The sequence below is a fragment of the Anabrus simplex genome, chromosome 1 (assembly GCF_040414725.1).
Source record: "Anabrus simplex isolate iqAnaSimp1 chromosome 1, ASM4041472v1, whole genome shotgun sequence".
Lineage (NCBI taxonomy): Eukaryota > Metazoa > Arthropoda > Insecta > Orthoptera > Tettigoniidae > Anabrus > Anabrus simplex.
Genome location: NC_090265.1, coordinates 1,056,023,102 through 1,056,038,780, shown reverse-complemented (window position 1 = coordinate 1,056,038,780; position 15,679 = coordinate 1,056,023,102).

The window sequence follows — 15,679 nt, the reverse complement described above, 5'->3', positions numbered from 1 at the left end:
TTCAAAGCGCGTGTACACGGCGTGACCACGCCAAGTCAAAAAATATAGTGCCTATCAAAGGGGGTCAATCATCTCACAAATCGAACCCGTAAAATTTTTAAATGTCCATGAACACTACCGCCAGAAATGTAGCAAGCATGTAGTCACTTTCAAAACTCTTGAAATTACAGTTTAGGTAAGTCAGAAAATTTAGAGAAATTTTCTTGGCGGCAAAGGGAGAGATCCGAAGAGAGGGGGTAACTGCTATAAATATGAAGGGACGCCATGACGAAGCTTCCTTCTCCGGCATTTGTGATACAAAGCGGACGAAAAATTGTTGAGCTGCTCTGCTAAATCAAACCAACGAAAGTAGACTGAGTTCAACTGCAGATTTTAGCCATTGCGGCTAAGTCTTGACTCCATGGGGAGATAGTTTTCTTGAGAGAAATAAGTGTATCAGATAGGACGGTCAAAGTACTGAAATATTCTAATGTGATTAAGTAATTCGTGTGCGGGAATAATTATAATCCATCGTGTGCGCTCCGCAAACAAGTGAAGGGTATTTTCTTTTTTTTTATGCTTTATTCCAGGAAACCTGAAGAAACACAATGATATGTACAGCCATGAATGTAAAAATGGCTAAATAAAATGCCAGGGTCGCAGGTGAGCCCTATGACGAACAATGGTGTGACTACATAAGGTAATGTGACTTTCCATCTTACTGCCTCTTATATCTCATCTCGTGATTTCTTAAAGTGTATTTGCATGGGGATATACGACGCAGTGGTCGCCCTACTAAGTTTTGGTAAATGTGAGAGTACGACTGAAAGAGTCATTTGTTTTATTTTCCACTTGGATAAATTTTGAAGTCTTGCGAAAGCCGTATAATGTTGTAAAAAGTTATTGATAAGGGTTCTGAAGTGATATCACGTCCAATGTAGATCGTCATCCGTGTGAGTGTACTGCCTGTATTTTGTGACGTCGAAGTAAGATGTTCATTCGATGTAAAATTCTTCTGACTGCAATTTGACGTTAATAATAATAATCCATGGTTACTCATTTTCAATCGAGAGAAAGCGCGCTATCGGGTGAGAGCCAAGGGAGATGAATTTGGTCACGGAGAGAAACGTTCTTTTTTTTTTCAATGCCCGTTTCAAACTATGTCTGACTGACAATAAAAAGATCTAGTAGAATGTTTCAGTCATTTCTCGTAAAAATCAAGTTATTAAATACGATATCATTTATGCGAAGTTATTCATGAGTAATGCATTGTGCGATATTAGATGTTGGGATTTCTAGTGGGGATTTTATTCCAGTTCTTGGTCGATGATAATTGTGGAGCTGGGAAACAGAGGTTAGTTTTGTGAATCAGGTTAGAGTCCTGTCATTGAAGCCGGGATATGATAGCCCGAGGAATATTTATAATGTTGGGAATGGAAAGAAATTCATAGAAATCTATGGCGGTATCAATTGGCGACGCGTATAATTAGTGTGGGCATCTTGAAGCATAATCTGTGCATTTTGTTGGTTAGAATATCGTATTTGTTTAATTATGTCGGCAGAGTTTAAAGGGAACATTTTGAGAAGTCAGTCAGGTAGAACGAACCGGGTGGTTTATGTAACTGCCAAGCGAGCATGGGGTGAGAGACCTAAGCGGACAGCGGGGATAATAACGGGAATAGGAGTGGAGTCGAGATTGTACTGTATTCTCGGCCAGGAAAACGTTAAAATGCTGGATTTAGTTGAAAATTCATAGCCGGTAATGATCTGAGTATTGTGAAACACTGTAATTGGGGACGGAATGAACATTTGAAACCATGAACTTTGAGTATAAGGAACAGAGTAACCCAATTTCAGGGTTGTCCAAAATATAGAGCGATGGTCGTGATTGATCGGTTTGTCTGTGAGGGGTGTGTAAAATTCATAATGGTAATGACGAGATATGACATCGTAATTATATGGCGAGTTGTTTGGTTTGTACGTAGATTATTAGGATATCCAAGTGTTAAACGGTTAGGATTAGATTAGATTTTTAAGAATGATATCACGAGATGAGATATATAGCTGGACATGAATGATGTAACAAATTCTTTTCCAGCCAGATAAACATCGCAATATTGAATTTTACATCACAGCTGCGTAGAAAGTTGTGAAGAAACCAGAGTCCGCGGAGATAAAATTTACTGTTCTTTAACATTTCGATAAATCATTTAAATTTATTAAATTATTAAATTCAGTGAACCGCATTTTGAAATAACTTTAATCAAGCGAATAACTTGGAGATGCATTCTGGAAATTTTAATTTGTTGTCTGGGGAATATTAAAAATAAAGTAAAGATTAAAGGGACATATTCGAAGGAAATGGATTTTACTGCCACAAAGTTTGTGAGCATTGCTATTGTTGTAATTATTGAACTTTGATTGATTGAGCAGTGAATGTGCTGGGGATAGTAAAGTGGAAACTTTGGTCATCAACCGATGTAACTTAATTGTGTTTAGCCTTCAGCCTAGAAACTTGGATGGTCAGGGGGTCATCAACCTCAGTGACTTAGATTAGGGCCATATGCCATCGTAGCATCATTTCCTTGCGGTCATCATCCACAATGACTTTAAAGTAACTTAGAAGATTAGATGTCGGTCCATGACATAGACGCAGCTCACATCGATTCAATTAAGGGTCCATGCCGTAGAACCACTGTGTGGCACACACCGATTGGACGGCCTTAATTATACTCAGAGTCCAGAGTTCGTGTTACGAGGGCTGGACCATAACGAATCACTATGATGGTACATGTGGTCTCACATGGAAGCCGAATTTAAGGATTTCCAGACTTTCCTTTCTTAAATGATTAATAATTGAGACAATGGTTTCTAGTAAGAATGCCCATCAGGCAATTACGTTAAAGTCTCACACCAGTGTTCTGACCATTATGTAAAAATGATTGTGGTGTCCAGTGGATACAGTTGACTTCTATGATACCAATGACAGATTGCTTCAGAATTTCCTGAATAAATAGGAATCTTTTAAACAGACCTTTCATTACAGTAGATAGATTAGAATTAATGAACCCTACCTTTACCTCAGCAAGTGACGAAGAACCCGAAACGACCCAAGAGACAGATCTCATGAACTTGGCTGATAGGTAAGGAAGGTAGGTATCCCTCAATAAGGACCTAAAGGGTTCAATATTAATTTCAAATTCGTCTGTGTGATGATTAAAAACGTCGTCAGCCAAGACGACTGCTGCTGAGCCAGATGTTCGAGTCCAACGAAGACTAAGGGCACTGGTGTTTGTGGCGTCTTAGATATTTTCTTCATGTTCCACATCAGTATTACATATAGTATAACATTTATTTATTTATTTATTTATTTATTTATTTATTTATTTATTTATTTATTTATTTCTACGCCGCTTTTCCTACACCGTGGTAAGATCACAGGTGCGATTTTTGTCGCGCAACTAGACGTAATCAGGTTTTATGGCCGGATGTCTTTCATGACGCCAACTCTGCAAAAGAAGGGATAGCCGGGCTGCGTGGCTCAGACGGTTGAGGCGTTGGCCTTCTGACCCCAACTTGGCAGGTTCGATCCTGGCTCAGTGCGTTGGTATTTGAAGTTGCTCAAATACGTCAGCCTCGTGTCGGTAGATTTACTGGCGCGTAAAAGAACTCCTGCGGGACTAAATTCCGGCACCTCGGCGTCTCCAAAAACCCTTAAAGTAGTTAGTGGGACGTAAAGCAAATAACGTTAATTATTAATTAAAGAAGGGATATTCTATTCTACTGTATTAGATACACGTTTCTGTGTTGGATGGCATGTGGTGTATTGTGCGTAAGTGAAGATGTCTAACAAGAAATACAAATACCCAATTCCCAAGCCAGAGGAATTATACGAATTGTGTCTGGAGCAGCCAAATTTATTGAAACGCCTCCATTGCGAAGGCAACGTAAATTTAAATTACAGGGAAAACCAGAGCTCTTGTCTGCGCTTTGTCGAACAGAAGTTCCAATACAGTACTTGAACTCGGGACACAAACTTCAAGAGCCACAGGGGCACCGTATTCATTCTAAATAACATTTTGCTGAAAACTGTAAGTAACATATATTGCATATTTAACCACCAATAGTTCGTAAAAGGGAAAGAAGCGTATTACTCCGTTCACTCCTAGCAGACATTTAAAATGCAGGAAATGGCCTAAGAACAAGAATGGATGAATCTTAAAATGCCCTCGAGCAGGACGGGCTGCAATGGCCTCTTGAGAACAAGAGTGGCGAGCTAATTCATTAACCAACTCGGTCGAACACAGCCATGAGAAGCTCATTTACCGTAAACCTGGAGAGAAGAGACAATTGGTGCCGTTCGTGGAACACAGAAAAGCTGTAGCGGATGGTTGGTAAGGAGGCTATACCGCACTTTCGATTTCTAAGATAATAACAAAGCAATATAAGCAGCTATTCAACCATTGATCTTAAAAGAACCAGTACTGCTGGTTTGTCCCGGAAGGAACCTTTTTAAAAGTGGCGGAAAATCTCTGAAATGAGTCACTCGTTAAAGCAAGGGCAAATGCCAAACGACTGTGTCAGGATTAGATCACACAGTATTGAGCTCCCAAGATGAGTACCTAAACAGCTATGTCACTCAGTCGACCTTTATTATGTGTTGTATATTTAATTAAGAGATAAAATATGAACCGTTATAAAACGGCGCATTTTTAATTTGATGGTTTTTTTATATTGTCACCATTAGAAGTGTTGTCAACAATATTGAAAAAACAAAGGTTAAAGAAAACGGCTAAATACAGTATCAGTAAAAGATAATAATAATAATAATAGTAATAATAATAATAATAATAATAATAATAATAATAATAATAATAATAATAATAATAATAATAATTAACAGCTTCAACGACGGATGAGGAATGTGAATCACAACGACGAAGAAAGTAGAAGAATTATCTTTGAAATATAAATCGACACATGTCTGATCCCGCAACGGGCGATGTCGTGGTCAGCGTCTGTACCCGGGTCAGGGTCAGCTGCTCCACGTCTTACTAATCCGATTCTAAAGAAGGTGGGGGCTTCGGGCTCCGCCCCCATGTGAATAGATTCACACAAACTACCATGGTGGGAAAACACGCATCGGAAAGTACCCCAGCCAGTAAAATCCGGGGCCAGAGAGAATCTGGTCTAAGCAGGGCATTGCATTCTGGGGGTCCTGCACCATCATGTTGGGATCAGTCGGAGGATCCCTCATCCCGTAAGATCAGAACTAAGAGGAAAGATTTCTTCGGAACGTTGAATGTGAATACCCTCCCAAGGGTTGGTAAACAGATAGAGCTCGTCAAGGAACTAGAGAAATATCACATCAAGCTACTCGCGATGTAGGAAACAAGATTCTATTCCAATGAAGTATCTACGAGGGTCAACTATATGATAATAAAGAGACGACCATCTATCAGGGAAAATTAGAATGAGCAATGAAAGGAAATCACCATCAATTCTGGGAACAGCTTTCTTTGCCCGCAATTCATTCCTTGATGACATCGTTGATTTTAGATCAGCATCCCCAAGGATATGTCTTAACCCTGAAGGGTGGAAATAAATCATACGCGATCTTCAATGGACATGCTCTAATTAACGATGATAACAAGAAAAATCCAGACAAGGTCGAGGAATTCTGGTCTCTACTGCAGAAAGAGTTGCTGGAAACGCCAGATCATTCTGTCAAAATACTAATGAGTGATTTCAATGCACAGGTCGAGGAAGAAAACAGAGCACAGGATAATAGTTGGCAGATACTCTGGGATGTGAGAACCAACAGAAATGCAGAAAGGCTTATTGAAGTATGTGAAGCATTCGATCTCAAGTTGATGTCCACTCGGTTCAAGAGAGAAAGAAAAAAGTTAATGACGTGGCGTTCACTAAGTCTGATGTTGGGAGAATTTTAAATATATCACTTAGCCACATCAAGCCCGTAGGAAATCTTGAATGTTGAAGTACAAAGAGGGGCTAATATAGATTCCGATCACTACCTGATTAGAGTCAAAATAAAATTTGTTCCAAATTCCAATAAGAAACCTCCAACCCAAAATTAAGAGATGCCGAACTGACAAACTGAAGATAAACCAAGAGATTGTTGAGAAGTAACGACAAGAGTTTGAGGTCTTGGAGTCTTCGAGCTGGAACGAAATGGCCACGCGGATTCAAGAAGCCAAAAATAACAAACACTCACGGTTGAAACGGCGATGTTGAAGTAGCGCTGCAGGAACGGTCCGAGGCATGGAATAAATCGAAGACTTCAACGAACAAAGAAAACTCGCAGCAAAAATCCTTCAGAACACGAAGAGAAGATGCGAGAAAGAACAGCTTCTCCACGTAGAGGAAAATTTCAAGAAAAGCAACATGAGATTTCTACCGCATATTTAAGAACAAAATCGAAGTATTCACCCCCCCCCCCTCGAAATCTGTTTTAAAAATGCCAAGGGAAACTCATACTTAAGGATAGGAAAAACTGCGAACACTTGGCTGAGTATTTCCAGAAACTTCTGAAATGTGAACTTCCTGAGGAGGAATTGTTCTTTGGATAAGGTCTTTTAAATTAAAGGATTCGCTACTACCGAATAAAGAAGAAATTAAAGATATCATTAATGAACTAGAGCGTCCGTGGCTCAGACGGCAGCGCGTCGGCCTCTCACCGCTGGATACCGTGGTTCAAATCCCGGTTACTCCATGTGACATTTGTGCTGGACAAAGCGGAGGCGGGACAGGTTTTTCTCCGGGTACTCCGGTTTTCCCTATCATCTTTCATTCCAGCAACACTCCCCATTCTCATTTCATTGCATCTATCAGTCATTAATAAATCACTTTGGGAGTGGCGACCCCATCGTACTAATAGCCTATATCTGCTTCATTCATTCCATCCCTGACCCGGTCAATGACTGGAAAACAGGTTGTAGGTTTTCATTTTCATTAATGAACTAAAAATACAAAGCTCCAGGGAAGGACTCAACTAACTGCAAAGCTGTTAAAATATGCTGGTGAAAAATGTGGTGAATGAACTTGAGGAATTATTTGCTCACATCTGGGAGGAGGAAGAAATCCCATGTGATTGGAAGAATGCATTCATCCACCTTTTGCACAAAGAAATGAGACCGAGCCAAAGTTAAGAACTACAGAGGGATCTCCCTTCTTCCTATAGCATATAAAATCCTCTCGAACGTCTTGCAATGCAGACTTGAAACTCATTTAGACAAACAGATAGGTGAATATCAGGCAGGGTTCAGGAAACGGCTTCCATGTGCAGAGCAAATAAATACCCTAAAATCATTAATCAAAGAACGATCAATGAGAAACTAGAAGATAACTGTCTTAACCTTTGTAGATTTCAAGAAGGCGTATGATTCTGTCGATCGTGGAGTGCTCATGGACGTTCTACGTGATGAAAAATCCTTGCCTATAATTAGGCAAACCATTACAGTCATCTTTCCCCAAGTTAAATTTATTGGTGAACTCTCTAAAACATTTGAGATTAAATCTATTTTGCTAATTGTTTTACGTCTCACCGACACAGATTAGGGTTGGGCAGACCGGAACAGTCAGTTGTTCCGGAATATTAGGAACTTGAGGTGGAGTATTTCGGTACAGTGTGCCGGCACACGGCACACGGGACTGTAACTGCGCAGTTGAGAGAGCTTCGTAAGGCAATATGATATGCTTCGCGTCAGCGTGAAAGTGCTGCTCTACCGGACGTGCTGTGTGTAGTTACGGCCAGCTTAAAGCTGCACGGAACGTGAAGGAACAGTCGAAACACTGAAATTCGCGCCCGATAATCACGTTTAAAGGCTGCTTTTAGGTTAAGATTTTTCGGTCGATGTGAAATACTCATAACACGGTTACAATGTTTACAATGGCAGTACAGGTGTTTAAAAGTAACTAATCCTAGGATATATTCAGCATTTGAATGTATCGGCCTGTATTGCGAGTAATTAGGGCCAGGATAAAACTTCACGGCACGTGAAGAAGCAGTCGGAACTCTGAAATACACACCCAAAAATCGCGTCTAAATGTTGTTTTTAGGATAAGAATGTTTTCATTCATTCTTAAATACACCTGCCACAATTACACTGGCAGTAGATGTGTTTACAAATGTCACAATGTTATTTTCACCAATGAAAAATATACTCGCACAGTTGATGAAACATTCGTCAGTACACTATTTAGGTACAGAATATATAAGCGGAACACGATAATAAAAATTAACCCATACAAGCAAAACAAGATAAAATTAAACACTATATACAGGCGGAGCAGGAGATTAAAAATAAAACTATACAAATAGGACACGAAAATAAAAATTGTGGGCGTTGAAGTTTGAAATGTCTTGCCATTGTGCCGGTTGAGATCCCTTTGCAGACAAAACAGAAGGACATAAATTTCATTTCACTCTGTCCGGTTTTATTCTAGTAAAAAAGTCCTAAACAGGACTCCGGTGCGACATTATGCGAAGTTTACCTTCTTTCGTACGGTTATATTACTAGGCTTCAATGAAAATACTCTTACAAAACAGTTGAAAACAAAACAGAACACATTACGATATTCGCATGTACCGAAGGCTAGTTGTCGGTGCAACGGAACTCACAGAACAAAGAGGATATGACAGAAGACGGAACACGGAACATTCCAGTACATGGCGGCACACTGCCGGTATCGACAGTCAGCTAGTAGGCGAAGGACAGTGCACAGTGGCGCTGCCGACGGGATAGCGAGTCACTATTTCGGTCTCGCTTGAGAATGTTTCGGAACAATTGACACTCGATGTTCCGGAACAGCGGAACACAACTGTGCACCAGCACAGTGTGCCGAAACAGAGACATAGTGCTCAACCGTAACACAGTTAGGTTTTATGGCGACGATGGGATAGGAAGCGGCCGTGGTCTTAGTTAAGGTACAGCTCCAGCATTTGCCTGGTGTGAAAATGGGAAAGCACGGAAAACCACCTTCAGGGCTGCCGACAGTGGGGTTCGAACCCACTATCTCCCGGATCCAAGCTCACAGCTGCGCGCCCCTAACCGCACGGCCAACTCGCCCGGTGAGATTAAATCAGGCCTAAGGCAAGAAAATAGCCGTTCTCCCCTCATCTTTACTTGCATCCTAGAAAAGGTCATCAAGGTATAGAGATCTAGAATGACTGTAAAGATAGGCCTTCATATTGGACTGTCTAGCCTTCGCAGATGACGTCGTTCTGACAACAGACAACCCTCACACACTCAAGAAGGAAGTTGAAGAACTACAAAACGTAGCGGCCAAAAGAGGATTAAGAATTTCCTTTCAAAAGAAACAGCATTCATAGACTCGGACAAAGCATTTGACACGGCCAGATTTGTAACGCATTTAGGGGACATCCATCGCGTTCATAAATTTAAATTCCTGGGAGAATTTCTCGCTCCCAACGGAAATGAAAAGGATGCATTAAAAGCGAGGGTGAGGAGGATGGAGATGCCTTCAGATGACGTCATGACAAATACAAGTCCATTGCCATTTAGGTCCTAAGCCAAATTAAGACATTACCGCACAGTGGTAAGAACGGACTGCCTTTACGGAACAGAAACACTGACAAGGGTGGCGGACTCAGTCCTTGAAAAAAGAGAAAGGAAGTTCTTCCGAAGAATCTTGGGTCCAATGAAGTTGGAAAATGACCAACATACTTTCCGGCTGAGACCAAACCACCGAAAAAAATACGAAAACGACGAGGAAAAGAGGACTAAACTTTTATGGACACATTAAAAGGATGAGCCAAGAGAAGTTGGCCAACAAAATACTCCTACACGAAAAGTAGAGAACAGAGACTGGACGCTTATACGAGTGTACGAACACCTAGCAGAAGTTCGTATCAAGCAGGAAGAAATACAGGACAGAACAACATTTAGGAAAAAGTTTGCATGAGTGAGGGATGCACCCGAAAAGGTACTGCCAAACCCACGCAGCGTCTCCGTGGAAGAAAGAGAAAGGAGAAGCCACAGACTTAAAGAACTTGGGTGAGAGTGCAAAGAGAAGGGCATTAGTCGGCGCGACAGAAGGGCAGGTAGATTGTGTAAATGTGGCCTACAGATGGTCGTATCGATGAATGAATGAATGAATGAATGAATGAATGAATGAATGAATGAATGAGTAATAATAATAATATATTATAACATATTATTATATTATTATGATGATTATTATTATAGTATTTAGTCGAGTGGGAAGTTGTACAAATGTTAATATTACATAATTGCGTAAAATAAGAGAGTATTACAAAATAACAATCAAGTAATATCATCTCTAAGGGAAGAAACGTAAATAATCTTCACCAAGAATCGGGCAATAGCAATTACATTTTCTCGAGGCGTCATTCTCTCTTCCACTGAGATGCTGCGTGGGTTTGCCAGTAGCTTTTCCGGTGCATCCCTCACTCATGCATTGGCATTGGCTTAGATGACTCATTGTCTGTTCTTCAGAATTACACTGTGTTGGGACGGAGCTCGATGACTGCAGTCGATTAAGTGCGGCCAATATCCAGTATTCGGGAAATAGTGGGTTCGAACCCCACTGTCGGAAACCCTGAAAGTAGCTTTCCATGGTTTCCCATTTTCACACCAGACAAATGCTGGGGCTGTACGATAATTAAGGCCACGGCCGCTTCCTTTCCACTCCTAGCCCCCGTCGTCATAAGACCTGTCTGTGTCAGTGCGACGTAAAGCAACTTGTAAAAAGCATGGTGTTGGTTCTTTGGAATAGTCCCATTTGACAAGGTTGTCCCTGGATTTACCAACATTTGATCGTAGTCTGTTCAATGATCTCCAGGTTAACTAGTCTAAAGTACGTGAAGGAGGTAAACATTCAGCAGGTTTCGTCCACGTTTGAAGATGGTCACGTCTAGTAGCTCACACTTGTTCTTTGACTGTTTGCGGAGACATACTTAGCGCTGAAGTTGAACTGAGGAAAACTTTTCTGGATTTCGTGGATGATTGCCATGGAGTGGGTGTAACTGTTTTTTTTTTTTTTTTTCCAGCCTTCTTTCAGTATGTGCAGCTACTTTCCGCCATATACGATGCAATCAATACCTGCCAAGCAATAAACCTTGTTTATGCATGTTGGTTTCATATAATAATAATAATAATAATAATAATAATAATAATAATAATAATAATAATAATAATAATAATAATAATAATAATAATGTTTTCTCCTTCTGTTATTGCTGTAAAACCAGAATGTTGATCTTGCAAGAGGTCCATCAACGTGCAACGTGCTGGTAGTGTTGACACGTATCTGCCGCATTTAAACACTTGCCAACATACTGATCCTACAATAGAGAACACGGAATGCAAGCACATTACCACCGGAATTGCCAACCTATCTGTGTTGAGCTGCTCTACTACGTAGTATGTTTCGAGCTGTCAGTGGAGAGTTGGCGTGGAATGACATAAGTAGAAGAATAAGCTTTAGTTGATCTTTTTAAAAGTAGGAAAGACGACAGATTGTGGCAAATATTTATAGGGCGAGGAGTAAGGGATTGGAATAAATTATCAAGGAAAATGTTCGATAAATGTCCAAGTTCTTTGAAAATATTTAAGAAAAAGCTAGGTAAACAATTGATAGGGAATCTGCCACCTGGGTGACGTCCTTCAGCCGATCACTTTTTGTGTCAGAAGGTGCACGTATTTACAAATATTTGCTACATTTAACTAGATCTGATTTCTGTCTAACCAAGACCATATTACTTGAAAGGATCTTAAAACTTCTTCCATTTTACCCCTAAATATGTCGAAACTTGACTGAAAATGAAATGGCGTATGGCTTTTAGTGCCGAGAGTGACCGAGGACATGTTTGACATCGACACGCCAGATGCAGGTCTTTATATTGACTCCCGTAGGCGACCTGCGCGTCATGATGAGGATGATGATTAATACGATACATACACCCAGCCCCCGTGCAAGCGGAATTAACCCATGATGGTTAAAATTTCCGACTCTGCCGGGAATCGAGCCCAAGTCCCCTGTGACCAAAGGCCAGCAAGATAACCATTTAGCCATGGCGCCGGACGAAACTTGATTACTACTCTGAAACAGAGTACTTTAAATTTTAGGAATCCTTCCCTTCCTTGGATAAGGGTTATTATTATTATTATTATTATTATTATTATTATTATTATTATTATTATTATTATTCCGACTCCATTGTCAAATAGTTAGCGTGCTGGTCTTAGGCCACACGGGTCTCCGGTTCGATTCCCAGGCGAGTAGGGGATTTTAACTTAATTGGTTAATTCTGATAGCTCGGGTGCTGGGTGTGTGTGCCGTCCTCAACATTAGAATTCATCACAGATAGGGTCCAATCCTCTCAGACGTGCACGTCGCCTATAAGGCGTCAACTCGAAAGACCTGCACTAGGCCTCTCCGGAGGCCACACTCCGTTATTATTAGTATCTCCCACTGAAACCTTTTGTTCGGTACTTCGAACTGAGAATATTATCTCATGGACTCTCAATTTAGAGCTAAGTGGTTAGCGTGCTGGCCTTTGGTTCAAGAGGTACCGGATTCGATTCCTGGCCAGGTTGGAGATTTTAACCTTCATTGGCTCAGGGACTGAGAGTGTGTGCCGTCTTCAACATTAGAATTCATCATAGGTACGGCCTCAGACACACAGGTCGCCTATAGGCGTCAATACGAAACACCCGCACCAGGTTCCCCTGTAAGCCGTAAGTCATTATTGAGGTGGCGACCAGGAGGCCTTTAGCTGAGTCTGGAATTGCTGTCACCTACTTGTGCCAGTTACCTTACTTTCATCTTTCCTATCTGACCTTCCTTGACGAGCTCTTGTTCCCCTCCGGTCCCGAAGGCATTTAGGTTGGTGAAGTCTATGGAGTGTTTTCACGATTTCCCCTTTCTTCTCTCTTTAGGGGATGCCTACCTGAGGTGGTAAAGCGTGCTTAGTTCACCCGGAATGACGTGGATTCGAATCCCCATTAGAAGGTCGAAGAACTTAAACAAGATTTTCACTTCTGGAGAGGCACATGATCCTGCCCAGCCTATAACAACAATGAGTACCTAGTTAATTTTTGGGACCAAAGGCGGCCGGCAATACAGCTAACCACTCTTACCCACTTAGTGACGAGGTTATGGATAGTGGAAGACTTTACCTTCCACTCCTCCAAGGGCCTTCATGGCTTATATGTAAATGACTGTTTTACTTTTTGCTTAGCTACTTTCCTTTTTCTTTTGCCGATACCTTCATTCTTCGAAATGTTGGACCTCTTCCAGCTATGATTACAGTCAGGGGAGGGTTGACTACCTCGTAATTCTCCTTAAAGTAATTATCACCAACAACAGAGATATTTTCCCACTAGAAATCAATCAATCACCATTGATCTGTATTTAGGGCTGTTACCCAGGTGGCAGGTTCCCTATGAATGATTTACTTAGTCTTTTCTTAAATGATTTCAAAGTAGTTGGAAATTCATCAAACATCTCCCTTGGTAAATTATTCCTATAAACTGTATTTGTCCCCAATTTTTTTCTCTTGAATTCCAACTTTATCTTCATTTTATGATCTTTTCTACTTTTTAAAACTCCACTGAAGCTAATGTCACTCCAGTTACAGGTCGAAACATTCCGCTTAGTTGAGCTGTTTGTTTCTTTACTTCCAAGTCTTATACGCGGCGGCTTCTCGCAACGTAGAAGTCGTTGCTATGGGGTAATATACCCAAGTAGGCCTATGTGTGGAAGAAGTTGAGCATAAATAACTCTACAAAAATATTCAAGACCGTATATACTTATCTGTAAAAGGTAGCCCTAAATAAGCGCTACAGTTTGCTGTAAAACAATGAAAATATATTAGAAACCATACTTTCAGAATCATGCCTTTGCTGGCAGGACGTAGTGTTTACAGTGCACTATGTCTTCTGGTATGGGCTAGAGCAATATTGTTACTTTCATTGATCTGTCTCAGCTTTATCCTTGGCTTTGACAAGGTGAAAGTGACTGAGGTATGAGTGATGCTAGTAATGCCATTCCTTATGCAGCCAGTCCCTGCTATGAATGGTGTGAAAATGTTGCTCATAGGGTCGGTTGGTGCATGCATTACAGTGGGCTTGGCAGACTGATATGTAATAGCAACTTCTGGCTCGGTGAGGAAAGCAACGGGAAACTACCTCACTCCTCATTTCCCTAGTACGCCTCTTCAGTGATGCCTAGGCCATTTATGACAGCTGATGGCGGAGCTGTTGAGGATCCAACCAGCCTTCGGGCTGAGGACTAAACATACATACATACTTTCAGAATAATCACGCGTTCCTCGCCAAAGCTGCTTTTATTGAGATAAAAATACCCTTTTAGGCATATATAATTTGCATGTATAGTTTAGGAATTATCGTCGTTTTAGTAGAAACGTAGGAATGGTCCAGATATTGCACAAGAAAGGAGCGGGTTAATAGGCGGAGGTCTGAAAAGGTTCATAAGTTACTGAGCTACGTGCTGGAGGAAAACATCTAATGCCATCTACAAGAAAATCTTACATACATTCAAAATTGCTCCAGTGCAAAGTTGTGGCGGTTCGCTATTAATTATAAACGCAACAGAACGACACTACTGGACACAGGTTATCAAATAAAACTCTCACACACAGCGATTCTATGGAGCCTTTGATCATGACAACTCAAAAATCTAGGGTGAAAAAACCCAGATTGTTAATCGAATCGATAATATTGTATTTTTGTAGCCAACAATCTGATGGAATCGTAATACGAAACGAAAGACAGGGCATCAAATCTTCACTGAAGTTGTCATCTTGAACAGTAAGCCCTATATGTAAATACTGTACAGCATTTTGATAGAAGAAGATAGGTAATTAAGGGAGGATGTACATCCTTCATTCGTTTAAATTTAGTAAATCTCAAGTTTTTATGACTCAGCAACTACAAACAAAAAATTTCATGACTAACAAACAACCATTAATATTCAGAAATAATGTTCAGATTTTGAAGAGCCTAGTAATTAACAGCAAAAAACTATCAAATTTGTATTTTTTATTTATTTAACTTATGTTTTTATATTGTTTATTTTCTGCTAGTGGTTTAACGTTCCACTAACACATCGAAGGATTTCGGCTACGCAAGGGTTGGAAAAGACTAGGATTGGGAAGGAAGCAGCCATGACCTTAATTAAGATATAGCCCCAGCATTTGCATAGTGAGAAAATCGGAAACCACGGAAAACCACCTTCAGGGCTGCCGGCGGTAGGATTCAAACCCACTCCCTCCCGAACGCAAGCTCACAGCTACGCGACCCTAACCGCACGGCCAATCCGCTCGGTCAAATTTGTATACTGATCATTTGCAGCTAAGGGAGATGGATGGTGGGGGCAGAGTGCTCGATTAGCTCAGTGGCTTGGCTGTTGTCTTACCACCTGGTGAAGGTGAGGTTCGAATCCCAGTCTATCACATGGCGTCAGGAAGAGCATCCGGCCTTAAAATTAAATTGGGTGGCTCCAGCGACCCCAAATAGCCCCATGACTAAGCTGAGAAAAGTCTGATGTCTTATTTTAGATTGCATTATGCTTTTTGCTGAAATGATTAAAAGGCATACTCAACAACATACTCTAGAATATGTAAGATATTTCTTCAGAAAACGTTTTTCTCTGTAGTCGCCCCCACACCTCA